The 13051-nt window shown below is 42.4% G+C and overlaps 1 protein-coding gene across 5 annotated transcripts in view; it reads right to left on the bottom strand.

The window, feature by feature from the left end:
• The window catches only part of LRP1B (LDL receptor related protein 1B), a 1609743-nt gene that overhangs the window by 1319601 nt on the left and 277091 nt on the right, over positions 1 to 13051 (bottom strand). The gene's annotated exons all lie outside the window — the stretch shown is intronic.

The following is a 13051-nucleotide window of genomic DNA, read 5'->3' as shown; positions in this document are numbered from 1 at the left end:
GAGCAGTAACTCTTTATGAGTAGTCCCATTAAATTCTCCAGTGAAAATTTTCAGAGATTACAGTGCATCCACATATGAGCAAAGTGGAGGTCACAAGGTTGCCTCTGTTCAGGCCAAGTCCCAATGTTCTGCCTCCTGCCACCCTGACCCATCAGAGGTGAGTCACCTGTACTGGCTCATGCTTGGGAGGCTGTGGGAGTAAGTTGGAGTCTGGGTGGCAGGGAGTTTGTCTCTGGTCTTTGAGATGTAGTGTGCAGGAGTCAGAGTGCAGGACTTTGTGGGACTGTGCCCAAGCATGGGGGCATGGAGGTCCCAGAATAGGTGCATAGGAGCCAGGGTCAGTCTCTGTTGAACTGTGCTTAAGCACAGGGTTCTCTTGGGCTCAGTGTCTGGTGTGCGTGTACATCATGGGGTTCAGGGGCACAGCCCAGGGATATCTGGGATGCCAGAGGACAGCCATCTAACTTGCATCAATACGAGATCTAATACAGAAGGGCAATTCACCAGTCTAACCTAAATTGATTAGATTTGAATGCATATTGAACCAGGTCTATCTTAGATTGGCTTCTGCCATTTTAGATTGGTCTATGTGCACCAACCTTCGGTATGGTTATGGGTTTAGACAGATTTCTGATCACTTAGAGGGATTTCTAAGTAATGTCTCTACATTGCCCAAGCATGCTTGCTAAAGCAGTCTGAAGACTCTAAAGAAAATTCTTATTGTTGCACAGTTTTAGGGACAGTTCTTTTCAATAATCTCTCTCTTTTTTTTTTTTTTTAAACTAGATATAGTATTTTCAAGGTCAGCCTCCAAAACTATTGATGGTCACACATTCAAATAAGTGAGTTTCCAGCTATTACACAAACAGATATTTTACATTATTTAAGTTATCTACTATAATATTCCTGTGACTCCATAAACTTTTCTCAGCATATAGTGCTGAGCTGTTTAAACTAATTTGTGTAACTATATCCATCATTTGTTTAAAAAGAAAAAAAAATAGCCCTGAGGTATTCAAAACAAATAGCACTGGAAACAAAAGACCAAAAGAGTTTTGGAAAGCTTTATTATTTACCAAGTATATTCTTTAAATAAGAAGGGTTTGCATTTCAAAATCCATTAGTAACAAGAGACAGTAAAAACGTCTGTTACTTTCAACAGTATTGATTTTACTAAAAAACACAAACAAAACTAAAAAATCTTCTTATGCTAAGGTTTGACTTCCCATACATTGCCCTAGAACAGGTGGGCAAAATATGGCCCATGGGTGGGATCTGGTGCACAAACGGACTTTGTCCATCCTGTGGCAGGTCCCTCAGTCCTGCCTGACCCAGGCACCATCCAGTCTGTGGCATATCCCACTTCCCCTGGGCACACGTTGGGGCTGGGGCAGCTCTGCAGCTGGACTGCCTTTCCAGTTGCTCCTTCTGGCTGCCACCACTGCTGCCCCAGCCTCGTGATACTGGTTGGGACCTGTGTGCACAGCCCCAACCCTAGCCTGCCCTGCCCCTGCTCTGGACTCAGCCTTTTGGAGTAAACCAGCCAGAATCCGCATGTCCAGCCCCAATCCAGCCTGCCCTGTGCCTGCTCCAGACTCGCTGGCCCACACTGAATAGTGGCAGCATGAGCAGTGATGGCCAGGCAGAAGCTCCTGCTCAGCATGGACGAAAAGCAACCCCTCCCCTTTGCCACTGCTGGGCCCTTCTTGTTGCAGCCACCTGGAACCCACACCCAGGCTGCTGCGTGGCTGGTCTGCACTGTCACCACTGCCCTGCTGGGTGGACTGGAGGCAGTGGTGACAGCAGCAGAGCAACCCAGGTGCAGGCTTCAGCCAGCTGCAACAAGAAGGGCCCAACATTGGCAAAGGGGAGGAGCCACTTTTCCCCTGTGCTGAACCACTGTAGTCGCTACTCAGAAGGGGCAAGTGGGCTGGACCAGGTGCAGGGAAGGCTGGGGTTGGGGCTGTGAGCATCAGTTCCAGCTGATCCACTCTGGCTGGGGCAAGTCTGGGGTGGGGTAGGGTCAGGGCCGGGGCTGTGTGCCACTAGAGGTGAGGAGCCACAGGGCGCATGGACTCTGGCCTGTTGGGGGGTGGGAAGGGTGCTGACTGGTCTGCAGCAGAACTGTCTATGTGGCCCACAGGCCCAAATTATTTCCTGCCTCTGCCATAGAAGTATAGCACACAAATATTACTAAATCTGTAGTACTTACAGACAAATATAAAAACAAAAATTAAATGAACACAGAAAAGTTGCTTACTTGTCTATTTAATATACTAAGCTATACAGTGAATTTCACTTGTTATTTCTGTGCAAGTATTCTAATAACATGTTGTACATACTGAGCGCATGTACATGAGATGCTTTACTGTGCAGTAGACCAACTTTACTGAGCAGTAAGTATCACCTTCTACACGTGCAGATGCTTACTACACAAGTAATTGCTCAACTCCATGTTTAATTTGCTACCTGCAAAACAGGTACCAAATTAAGTGGAGCAGTTACTGAAAAAGGAAGTCACAGGTAGATGGCCAACCGGGAGCAAATGTGTTGGTCATCCAGGCAGCAGGGGGCAGGAGATTGCTCCCTGCCCCTGGGAGCTGCCTGCTGCTGGGGCAGGCTCTGATGGTGGAGCCTGGACCAAAACAATGTCCCCCTGTCTCAGCAGCAGGGAACTCTCAGCCCTGGCTCCATGACCAGAGTGGAGGCTGGGAGATTGCTTCTTGCCCCCGGGCCTTGCCTCCTGCATGGGCAGGCTCCAATGGTGGAGCCTGGGCTGAGAATGCCCCACTGCCCCAGTAGCAGGGAGCTCCCAGCACCTGCTCCCCACCCCCACAGGAAACTCTGATGGTGGAGCTATCTCCAAGCCCCTGCCAGAAGACAGCTGTCTCCTAGCCCCATGCTCTTTGCCAGCCTCTGGGCTAGCACCCGGGGGAGACTGGAGCTCCACCTGGAGGCTGCAGGTGTGGGGAGCAGGGTGGAGGTAAATCTGCTCCCAAATGCCTGCATGTCTAAATTACTGTGGAGTGAACCCATCCAGCAGCATGTGAATGTGTAGATGCACCCACTGTTTATGATATATTAGGCACTAGGGATATGTACAGGCATTACATTTAGCTTGACTTATCCAGGGTTAAATCAATCTAAATGCTTAATCATTCAGGCATTTGGAGGGTTTAAATCATCCAAATAAAAAAGTGCACCTAAATTAGTTCATCAGAATAGGTGCACTAACTTAGAGATAAGGTTTACCTGGTCTAGCAAAGGATTAGTTCAATCTCATGAATACCTGCATGTATTTGCACTGCTGCCCTGGGCCTAGGAAAGCCCAGCCACTTGCCCCAGCCCCAGCCCCAGGGCTGTGCTATTCTCATCCCCCAACTCTAATTGAGCTATTTTTAGTCCCTGACCCCCTCAAACAACTGGGTGTCATCATCCTCCCCCCCCCCCAACACCCACCTCCCTCCCTTGATTCCACCATGGACCTGCTAGCCTCCTGGCAAACCTACTAACTTCTGTTCATCCCACTTACCTCTCCCCCCACTCCAGTTATTTACATCAGTTTCCTACATAGCTTCTGGGAGCACAGAACTGGTGCATGTTCCTCTCCTAGTCTACATTTATAAATCACATGAAACTAGACTGGATATAACAAAAAGATATACACGTTCTAGGACTGTTCAGCAAGTTTTTAATGGGAATCAGATAGTAGTGTATTAAAGTTTATCAAAGTACAATAGTGTATGAATGGATGGTAATAATCATATAATTTAAAATGTACAAGCCGTTTCTTAAATATCTTCAGAACAGACAAGAGGGAGCAACAATTGTCAAAGGATGCAACAAGTGAAGACTCATTCTGGAGACATTTATGCAGACAAGCAAATTTACCCACACAAACAAACAGTCTCAAAGGGACTCAAAATTATTCATGTGTAAATGGAAAAAAAAACTCAGACTTTTTTTTCCTCTTTCTAAATCCTGACTGGCAATAGTTTGGGTGGAGGGAGAAATCAACACTTACTGTCATACACTGATTGAAATGTAATCTTCTGAGCTTAATTATATACTGTAACAAGCAATGACACCATGGTTAAGGCTGAAGGAAATGAATTAACAGTTGCAGCACAGTTACTTAAGTCTGGAATCACTATGACTTAAAACCAGAGAAAGGGACAGAATAATCAATAGGAGGCTTGTAGGATTAGGCCTTAGGTGTGATTTTTGGCCTGCAATGAAGCCACGTTAGAACCTTCTCAACAGTATAGATAGTAACTGGAACTTTCATAGGAGACAAGTTAGCAATAAATAAGTAGGAAATTGGCTTTAAAAGGAAGAGCCCAATTCCTGTGTAGTCCTTAAACTTTACACTTCTCAGAAAGGTATAGTATAGCAGACAGAAGGAGACAAGCTAAGCCCATGCTACCATTAATTTAAAGACCTTTCTCCTCTGCTACATTCTATTATGATTTAGACTTTTATCTTTAATAAAATACCTTTTCCCTCCTCTGTGTCAACTGCCAGTCAAAATGCATCAGAACAGTAGTAATGTCACCAATAATGAACAGAAGCATTGACAGAAGTCTATGAATAGCACTATAAATGCTTAAGTAAATGGCATCAGTGGCTAGGAAATATACGAAGGGAGAACTCTCTTATCACCGTTTTCATGGGTAATGAGAGTCTGACACACAGTACCCATATGTTGTACGAAAAAGTTAAGCTAAGGACAGAACAGTTTTATGACTTTCTATAAACCTTGATGCTATTTTTTAAATGGAGCTTACTGACTACTGCATTTGCAACACTCCCAAGCTGTTTTGGACTGCACATAGCAACTTATGCCTACAAACACAAAGACCCGCTCCTTTTCTAAATGGGCAAAAATGTAAAGAAACATTATACAAGAAGAGCCAGTCTACATGTTTCTCATTTCTTTCATATAAAATGTAAATAAACTCTCTCCATAAAAAACCTAATTCTAATTGGCATAGGCCTCTATATTATAAATATATATTCCCTCTGTTTTTGAACAATGATGAGCCTTTTGTCTGTTTTTTTTTTTTTATTTGGTAGTACAGAAATAAAAATACAAAGGCTAGATTTGTAATTATGTACTTTCTACTGTCAGGATATTGACAAAGTGCAAAAAACCTTATAGCTTTTATTTTGAAACCTATTTTGAGAAAAAATACCTTGACTAGAAAAAAGAACTTAATATTATGCTTATTACTTTATAGGTTTTCTTCCCTGTTGGCTTTGAAATGGTGCCTTTTCTAATTCTATTTTCTTTTTGATTACAAACATGTTTTTACTTGATTCCTACTTTTTTCAGGCATTTCTATGAAATGAATAAGACTCATGTTTAAAGAAAAAACTATGGCCATCTTAGATATGCTTCCTTTATAATTCTAAAGAAAGAGCTTTCTTTAACTGACACCTCTTCCCATTCTCTCTTTTTTCTGTACTCTGTATGCAGCACCACTGAGCTCCCAGTGGAGGAAAAAATTAACATAGTTTTAACATACTGGTATACTTTGAGGTACAGAGCAGATGGTTGGAAATCATCTCTCCATGGGTCAATGAAAGCTCTGGTTCCCTAAGGATAGTACTCCTATCCTGTGTTGCAAGTTTCACAACAAAGCCTATGCTTTAACGTTAAAAGTAAATATATATTTCTAGCACCAAAAAACATCTTTTGTTGCAGAACAGTCACATTTTAAAAAGAGGGAAACATTAAAAATGGAGGGAGACTATAACAGTTGTATAGGACCTACCTCTAATGTCTCTCAGTTAGAAACACTGTGGATCACCAAAAACTCCATATGAGATTGTATATTTACTTTCATTTACAATTTTCAACCGTTGTTACATTCATATATGCATTGTTAGAAGAATGGAAAAAAAAATACTTTGAATGCAAGATTATGACCAGCGTCTGCATGCTATAGAAGAGCTGCAGTTTTAATAAGACAGTTGCCCTTTGTAGACATGCTTTAAATCCTAACTGATGCAAAAGGATAAAGGTCTTTTGTCTGTGATCACGCTGACTGTTTAAGGGCAAAGGTATTTGGGTTTCTTGTATTTGGGTGAATGCAAATTAGAAGAGAAGGCCAATAGGTCTCTTAAACAGAACTATAAAAGAGGTAAAATGTATATAATTAAGTGCTTCCCCAGAAGATATCATGAGAATGTAAATGAATCTCTGTGAATCTAATTAACACTCTGTTTTAGTAGGATCATGCATACTGTATAACTTCCAGCATCAACATGAAAGAAACTTATATTAATTATCTGTAAATTGCCATTCTAGAAAAAAAGTGTTTCTCTCTCAAGTATTAGTGATATTTCTTTTTCAGGTGGTGGCTTCCAAACTGTCATATTTTCCCACATTACTCCTTTCTTTCTTCTTCTGCAGTCCAAAATGAAATTCTACTCATCTAAAAGACCATCTGAAGACTTCAAATACCTCACTTTGTGAACAGTATTTCTATCATCTCTTCACAGACCACCAAGTTACTTGGTGTTCCGTCTTCAAAACTCTACCAATCTCCATATGCTCGGAGCACCTGAGACCCCCCAAATCAGTTCTTCCATATGGCAGCACATTGCAAGGTAAACAACACTTCAATAGCCTGGAAAGCTCTTGATTCATTACAACCTGTAATGTGCTTGTTTAGTCTTGCTAGACAGCCTTAAAATAAAACAGAAACACACATACAACCTGACCAAAAAGTTATTCCAAAAGACAAATCCAAATACTTCCAAGGTCTTTGGTTCAAACAATGCAGTGAAAGAGGCAAAGTACAGAAAAAGATCATGAAGGGATTTTGGATAATCCTTGGTTGGGGGGGAGATGGTTACACCAAAAAAAAACAAACTTACAAGTGAAACTTTTTGTTTCAAAGTCTTTAATAATAATTTGTTGAAAGATATTAAATTAAATTAAAAGTCACTTCATGTTCAACATTTTCTGAGTAGTTTTCCATTTCAAGTCTATCACGCCACCCCCTATCCAAACAAAGAGATAAAAGAGGAAATGGGGATAAAACAAGTGCGTACCAAAGCAACTTGGTCATCAGCGTTCCACCCTAAAAACTTACATCCAAACATATATATTTCTATTAACATACTTATTTCAGTTGAAAAATCTATTATTGATGGGGAAAAAAAGAAAGAAAACCATACACATCCTGGTCTACCAAAAGACTTCAAGTACCTCACTTTGTGAACACTATTTGGTCTTGAAATGTGTGCCAGGACTGTATCCTGTATGTAAATTCATTTGGCAAACACAATAAGTTCCAAATAAAAACTTGGTCTTCACAGAAAGATTTCCCAAAGGGAGCAAGGCTGATAGAGCATCAAGGACTTATGTAAAAGTGTTGTAAAAGGCCTGGATCTCAGACTCATGACAAAAGCAAAATTCCCAAGAAAGAGTGGGTAGTTTTATTTTATGAATAGCCCTCTTCCCCCTTACAGCATCAGAAGAGAAAGAAATACAACGGTAACCAAATCCAGTATTGAACATTTCACACTATTTAAATTTACTGAGGTTTCTACCATCTATCTTTGTATCCAGATGTGGCATTCCTACTGTTGATAAAAAGCAGTTCTACCACATTTCAAGGATATTACATGCCCATAGACTAGCACTTTAAAGTTCTTAATTAGTTTTGCTTTGATTTTAATTAAGTTCTCTTAGTTACATGAGCCTAACAAACTCAGGGAACTTGTTTTCCTTTTAAAGCTTGCTTTCCATGTGGGATTTCCTTTGATCTCTCAGTCAGAAACATGGAAGAGCTTACAGATTAATTTCTACCAAATTTACTTAAAAGCTGCAGAGTGTTTTCCAATAGCAGTTTCGGATACAGGATACTATGTGCTAAAATTTAGCATTACTACTGCAGAAAATGAGGGAGGGAAATGGCACGAACACTATTTCTTGTTTTACTAGTACAATATACCAGTTTAATAATTTAGTTCTGACAGCACAAATTTTAAGCAAAAAAAATCTGTCATTCCTTTTGGAAATGGCAGATATACTTTCATGATCCAGTCAGTAGTAATATACTACTATGCTAACTGCATCTTCCTACCCATTAAAAAAAATGCTGTATCACACAGCATGACTGGGCTTTACTTTTAGGCCCCAGATACTGGTCTGATAAGAAAAGGGCTTATCTACTGTTTACTTTTCAGGAGAAAAGGCACTTAAATGATTATCCATTTCATATATCCCAAGCTCCGTGGAGGCCACTGCACAGATCCCAGAGGCTATCTAGGGAGAAGGACCAGGCCAGGAGAAACAGTTGTAGGGCTGGTGAGGAAGGTGTTTTTGCTGGCTCAGTAGAGATTAAGTTAAAAAAAAAACAAAACAAAACCGTTGATTCTACATCCAGTGGAATGAAAGTAGGTGTTATCAGTACATTAGACATCATGACCGGTGTGCGAGGTTAGTCTGTGAGAAAGCCTTTATATAGATACAGTGGGTCATACTTGAATGGCCATGTTTGGGGGAAAAAATGCCTTTTTAAATAAGGAGCCCTCCTCCCCCTTTTTCTTTGATAGGATCTTGAAGACTGTCTGACTCCAAGTTCACTTGTTCGGATTTTACCACAGCACATGGTTACCTGATCCCTAATTTGACACATCCACTGGTCTGAGAAATCATTTAGCAAATGTCTGGCTACAAACAAAAGATCAAAATATTCCTAAGGCAATTTTATTTCATTAGTTGAGGGCCACGCAATAATAGATCTTAGTAACTATAAAATGACATGATAGTGATGTCCTTTAATGACAAAAAGTACCACAGAATTGTAAGATACCCTCTTATTACATAACAAACACATACAAATAATATGAAAGCATTACATGTAATCATACTATTTACAAATTTACTCCCAGTAGGCCTTTATGTACATGAAATTGACAACATTTCAACAAATCAAGTACAAGATGGAAAGAATTTTGCAGCCTGATCTTATACTGCCTTGCAAAACAGGAATATTTTTTACAGTATGATGCTATCCCTAATAGTATCTTATCTGAAATAAAAAGGAAAGAAAAGGGAGCAGTGGGGGCAGCCCCAGGCAAGTTATTTGGGATGAGGGCAACAGCATGTCCTCAGGGGAAAGTCAGGAGACTTAAAATAGTGCTGTCAGGGTCAAGAGAGTAAGAATAAGACAGACCAAGGCTGAAGTTAGTGGCTGGGCTGCAAAGGCATGCAGGTATGTACTAGATCAGGTTAACCCCTAGGAAACTGGAAACCCCCTTTTCAATCCAAGTTAGCTCACCTCCCTAGATTAGGCGTGCTATTTTTGTTTGATTTAAACTCTGCCAATTGGGTACCCTGGCTAAGTATAATTGTGGCAGGGGCACTGTTGGTGCCTGCCACATTAAGGGCAGAGCCAAGCTGCCAGCAGGTGCTTGATTGCGGCAGCCATTTTAGATCCCTGGCTGCCTACGTAAACAGAGCAGTTTGCTGCTGGCCTGCCAGCAGCAAACATCGCCTGGCTGCAAGGCTGTATATAACATCCTGGAGATATGGGCAGAAGCTTAAGGGGATGGCTTGGAGGCTCCTGGTCCTGGGCATGACCTAAAACTATACCCTTCCAGAAGTGCGTGGCCTGGTAGGACTCTCAGTGGTGCGGGAGCCCCCAGGAAATGCCAGGCCAGTTGCCACCCTGGCAAAAGGTGAATAGGGGTGCCTTAACCCCAGCCCTCACCTCTGTGGGGGCTATTTCTACCATGGGAGCAGGGAAGGCCAAGTAAGGTTCAGGAACCACCCGAGTTTCCTGGGGTGAGAGACCCCGTGGGGCCTGGCATGCTTCAAGAAGCACCCGAGCCGGGAATAGGGAACCTGGATCCCTGACTGCAGGCAGGAGGCGTAGATCCAACTGAGGGACTCAACATATCAATGCTGGGGCCAGGACCAGAAGGGTCAAAAGGGCCAGGGGCCCACTGCAAGGGACATCCACACTGAGCAAAAAAGCTCTGGATCCTGACTGGCCTAGTTTCATAATTTCATAGTTGGCAGGGTCAGAAAAGACCTGAGCAGATCATCAAGTCTGACCCCCTGCCATGGCAGGAAAGACTACTGGGGTCAAACAACCCTGGCAAGGTATTCATTCAGACTCCTTTTAAAGACCCCCAGGGTAGGAGCCACCACCACTTCTCTTGGAAGTTGATTCCAGATCCTAGCCACCCTGACAATGAAGTAGCGCCTCCTGATGTCTAGTCTGAATCTACTCTCTGCCAGCTTGTGACCGTTATTTCTTGTCACTCCTGGTAGCGCTCGAAGGAACAGGGACTTCCCCAATGCCTGCTGGTCCCCTCTGACTAGTTTATAAATGGCCACTAGATCTTCCCTCAGCCTACTCTTGTGGAGGCTGAACAGGTTCAGGTCCCTTAGCCTCTCATCATAGGGCCTGCCGTGCTGACCCCTGATCATGCAGGTGGCCCTCCTCTGGACCCTCTCCATGTTGTCCAGATCCCTCCTGAAGTGTGGCGCCCAGAACTAGATGCAGTACTCCAACTGCAGCCTGACCAGTGTCGCATAGAGGGGGAGGATCACCTCCTTGGACCTGCTTGAGATGCATCTATGGATGCATGACAAGGTACAGTTGACCATCCTGACCGCATCCCCACAGGGTCAGCCCATGTTCATTTTGGCATCAATAATGACTCCAAGATCCTTTTCTGCCTCTGCACTGATGAGAAGGGAGTTCCCCAGCCTATAGGTATGCTGCTGGTTCTTCCTCCCCAGGTGCAGTCCTTTGCACTTGTTAGTTTTGAAACCCATCCTGTTCTCATCCGCCCTCCCCTGTAACCTGTCCAGGTCTGTTTGCAGCCTATTCCTCCCTTCTAGCGTGCCCACATCCCCCACATCTTAGTGTCATCTGTGTATTTGAACAGTGTGCTTTTTACCCCCTTGTCCAAGTTGCTGATGAAGATGTTGAACAGTGCAGGCCCAAGGAGCAGGCCCTGCAGAACCCCACATTTTTGCAGGTTGAATAAGACCAATCCACCACCACTCTCTGGGTGCAGCCCTCCAGCCAATCTGCGACCCATCTGACTGTGTAGGTATCAACGCCAGAGTCTCCTAGTTTTTTAATGAGAATGGGGTGAGAGAATGTCGAAGGCCTTCCTAAAGTCCAGAAAGACCATGTCCATCACAACACCTGCATCCAAGGATTTTGTGACCTGGTCATAGAAGGCCACCAGGTTGGTTTGACAGGACCTTCCTCGAATGAACCCATGTTGGTTACCCCTAATCTTAACCTTCCCCGCTGGCCCCTCACGGACATGCGTCAGGATAATTCTCTCAAAAGGCTTACCCAGGACCGAGGTAAGACTAACTGGTCTATAGTTTCCTGGATCCTCCTTACTCCTTTTTTTGAAAGTGGGAACCACATTGGCTTTTCAGTCCTCTGGCACAATGCCAGAGCACCATGAGTGCTCGTAAAGCCATGCCAGAGCCAGAGTCAGGGCCAGGGCTTATATGGAAGCCAAAGGTCCCATGGAAGGGGCCACAGCTAATGGGCAAAGGGGATGGTTGAGTTGACTGCCTGAGATGCCACCTGCAAGGCTTGGGCCATGGTGTAGGGATGGAATGGAGCCATGAATAGCCCCCCTCCCCCCCCCACTAAAATTGAGGTGTATAATGGGCAGCCTCCCACCTAATTAACAACTCAGTTATGTTCCATCAAGGCGTGGTTGGTGAGACAGGTGGGCAGCGTGCCCAGAGGCAGGTGGGGAAACTAGCCCTGTGGCTAGTCAGGGACCCCCACTTTGCCACAATAATGTAATGCTTATATGTACCCTAAGTGACTGTGTGCCTTGACATAAGCCAGAGATGAGCGTTTGCATATGCATAACAGTGGCTCACAGCTTCTAACTGCTGTCGAATGTAGTGTAGATGAACTGTGTATACACACACTTCTTTGCCCTGCAAATAGATAGGGTTAAACAGGATTAAACAGAAACTAGGGTTAAACAGGTAAAAAAAACAAAAACCAAAAAACCAAATAACTACGATTCAAAATATCTACCCCCCCCACCCAATTTTTAACTGTTAAATCAGTGAGAACTGCAGCATATTCTTGATGGATTCTTACTTCATTTTCAGGCAAATATATGAAATTACTTAAATGAATTTAACAGTGAATGAATACGTGTTCTGGTGGTTGAAGGCTGAATATATACACATTACACTATGGTTAGTTACAATATCATTAATAAGCGCTCCTTCCAAACAGATGTTATACCTTTGTGAACTTCTACATGTCAAGGTTTTAAATAACTATAAAAATAAAGCTAGATGATAACTGAAGTTCACACATTTTTTTTTTTATAAAACTTAATTATTTTTTTTCCAGCAGTTTATACCACCATGTAAAATATTATGATGCTATTTCCTTTACTTTTTTTTTTTTCCAGACAGATTTTCAGAGCATTGAAGTTTTTTCTAAGCAGGCAAATTCTAATGTATTAAAACACTAATGACATGTAGAAACAGAAGGAATATTTTAAGGGATACAAGACATATGCTCCACTTGTTGATACATTTGAGTAAAAATAACTACACTAGACCCCTATTTAGAATGCTGCATTAATGGAGGAATAGATTACATTATTTTTTAAATTGTTGTGACACTATCAATGTATAGGTATAACATTAATTGCAATGAAGTGATGAGTAATAATGAGGTATTTTGCCAAATTTTGAAAATTTCATTTTGACTTAAAGTATTAGTTAGATAGGTTACATGGGTAGAGAATAACCCAACACCATTACAGAAGTTGTAGTGATTAGACTTTCTTTTTTAACTAAGCCTCAAACCAGTCAAATCCCAGATTTCTCTCTTACAGAAAATGATCAACACTTTCAGTAATTTACCCTCTCTTTCCAGCAAAGTCCCCACAATGTCTTATACTCTATTGATTCTTTGAAGGAAATTGACTTTTGTTGCACCCTAATTCCAATTACAGTGGTTAGCAACTGAATGAGACATCATGTAATAGCTATCCAGTTTTGAGCTGTTCT

Source organism: Alligator mississippiensis, chromosome 4 (genome assembly GCF_030867095.1).
Source record: "Alligator mississippiensis isolate rAllMis1 chromosome 4, rAllMis1, whole genome shotgun sequence".
Lineage (NCBI taxonomy): Eukaryota > Metazoa > Chordata > Crocodylia > Alligatoridae > Alligator > Alligator mississippiensis.
Note: the sequence above shows the minus strand (reverse complement) of the source record. Positions and strands in the feature narration are given on the sequence as shown.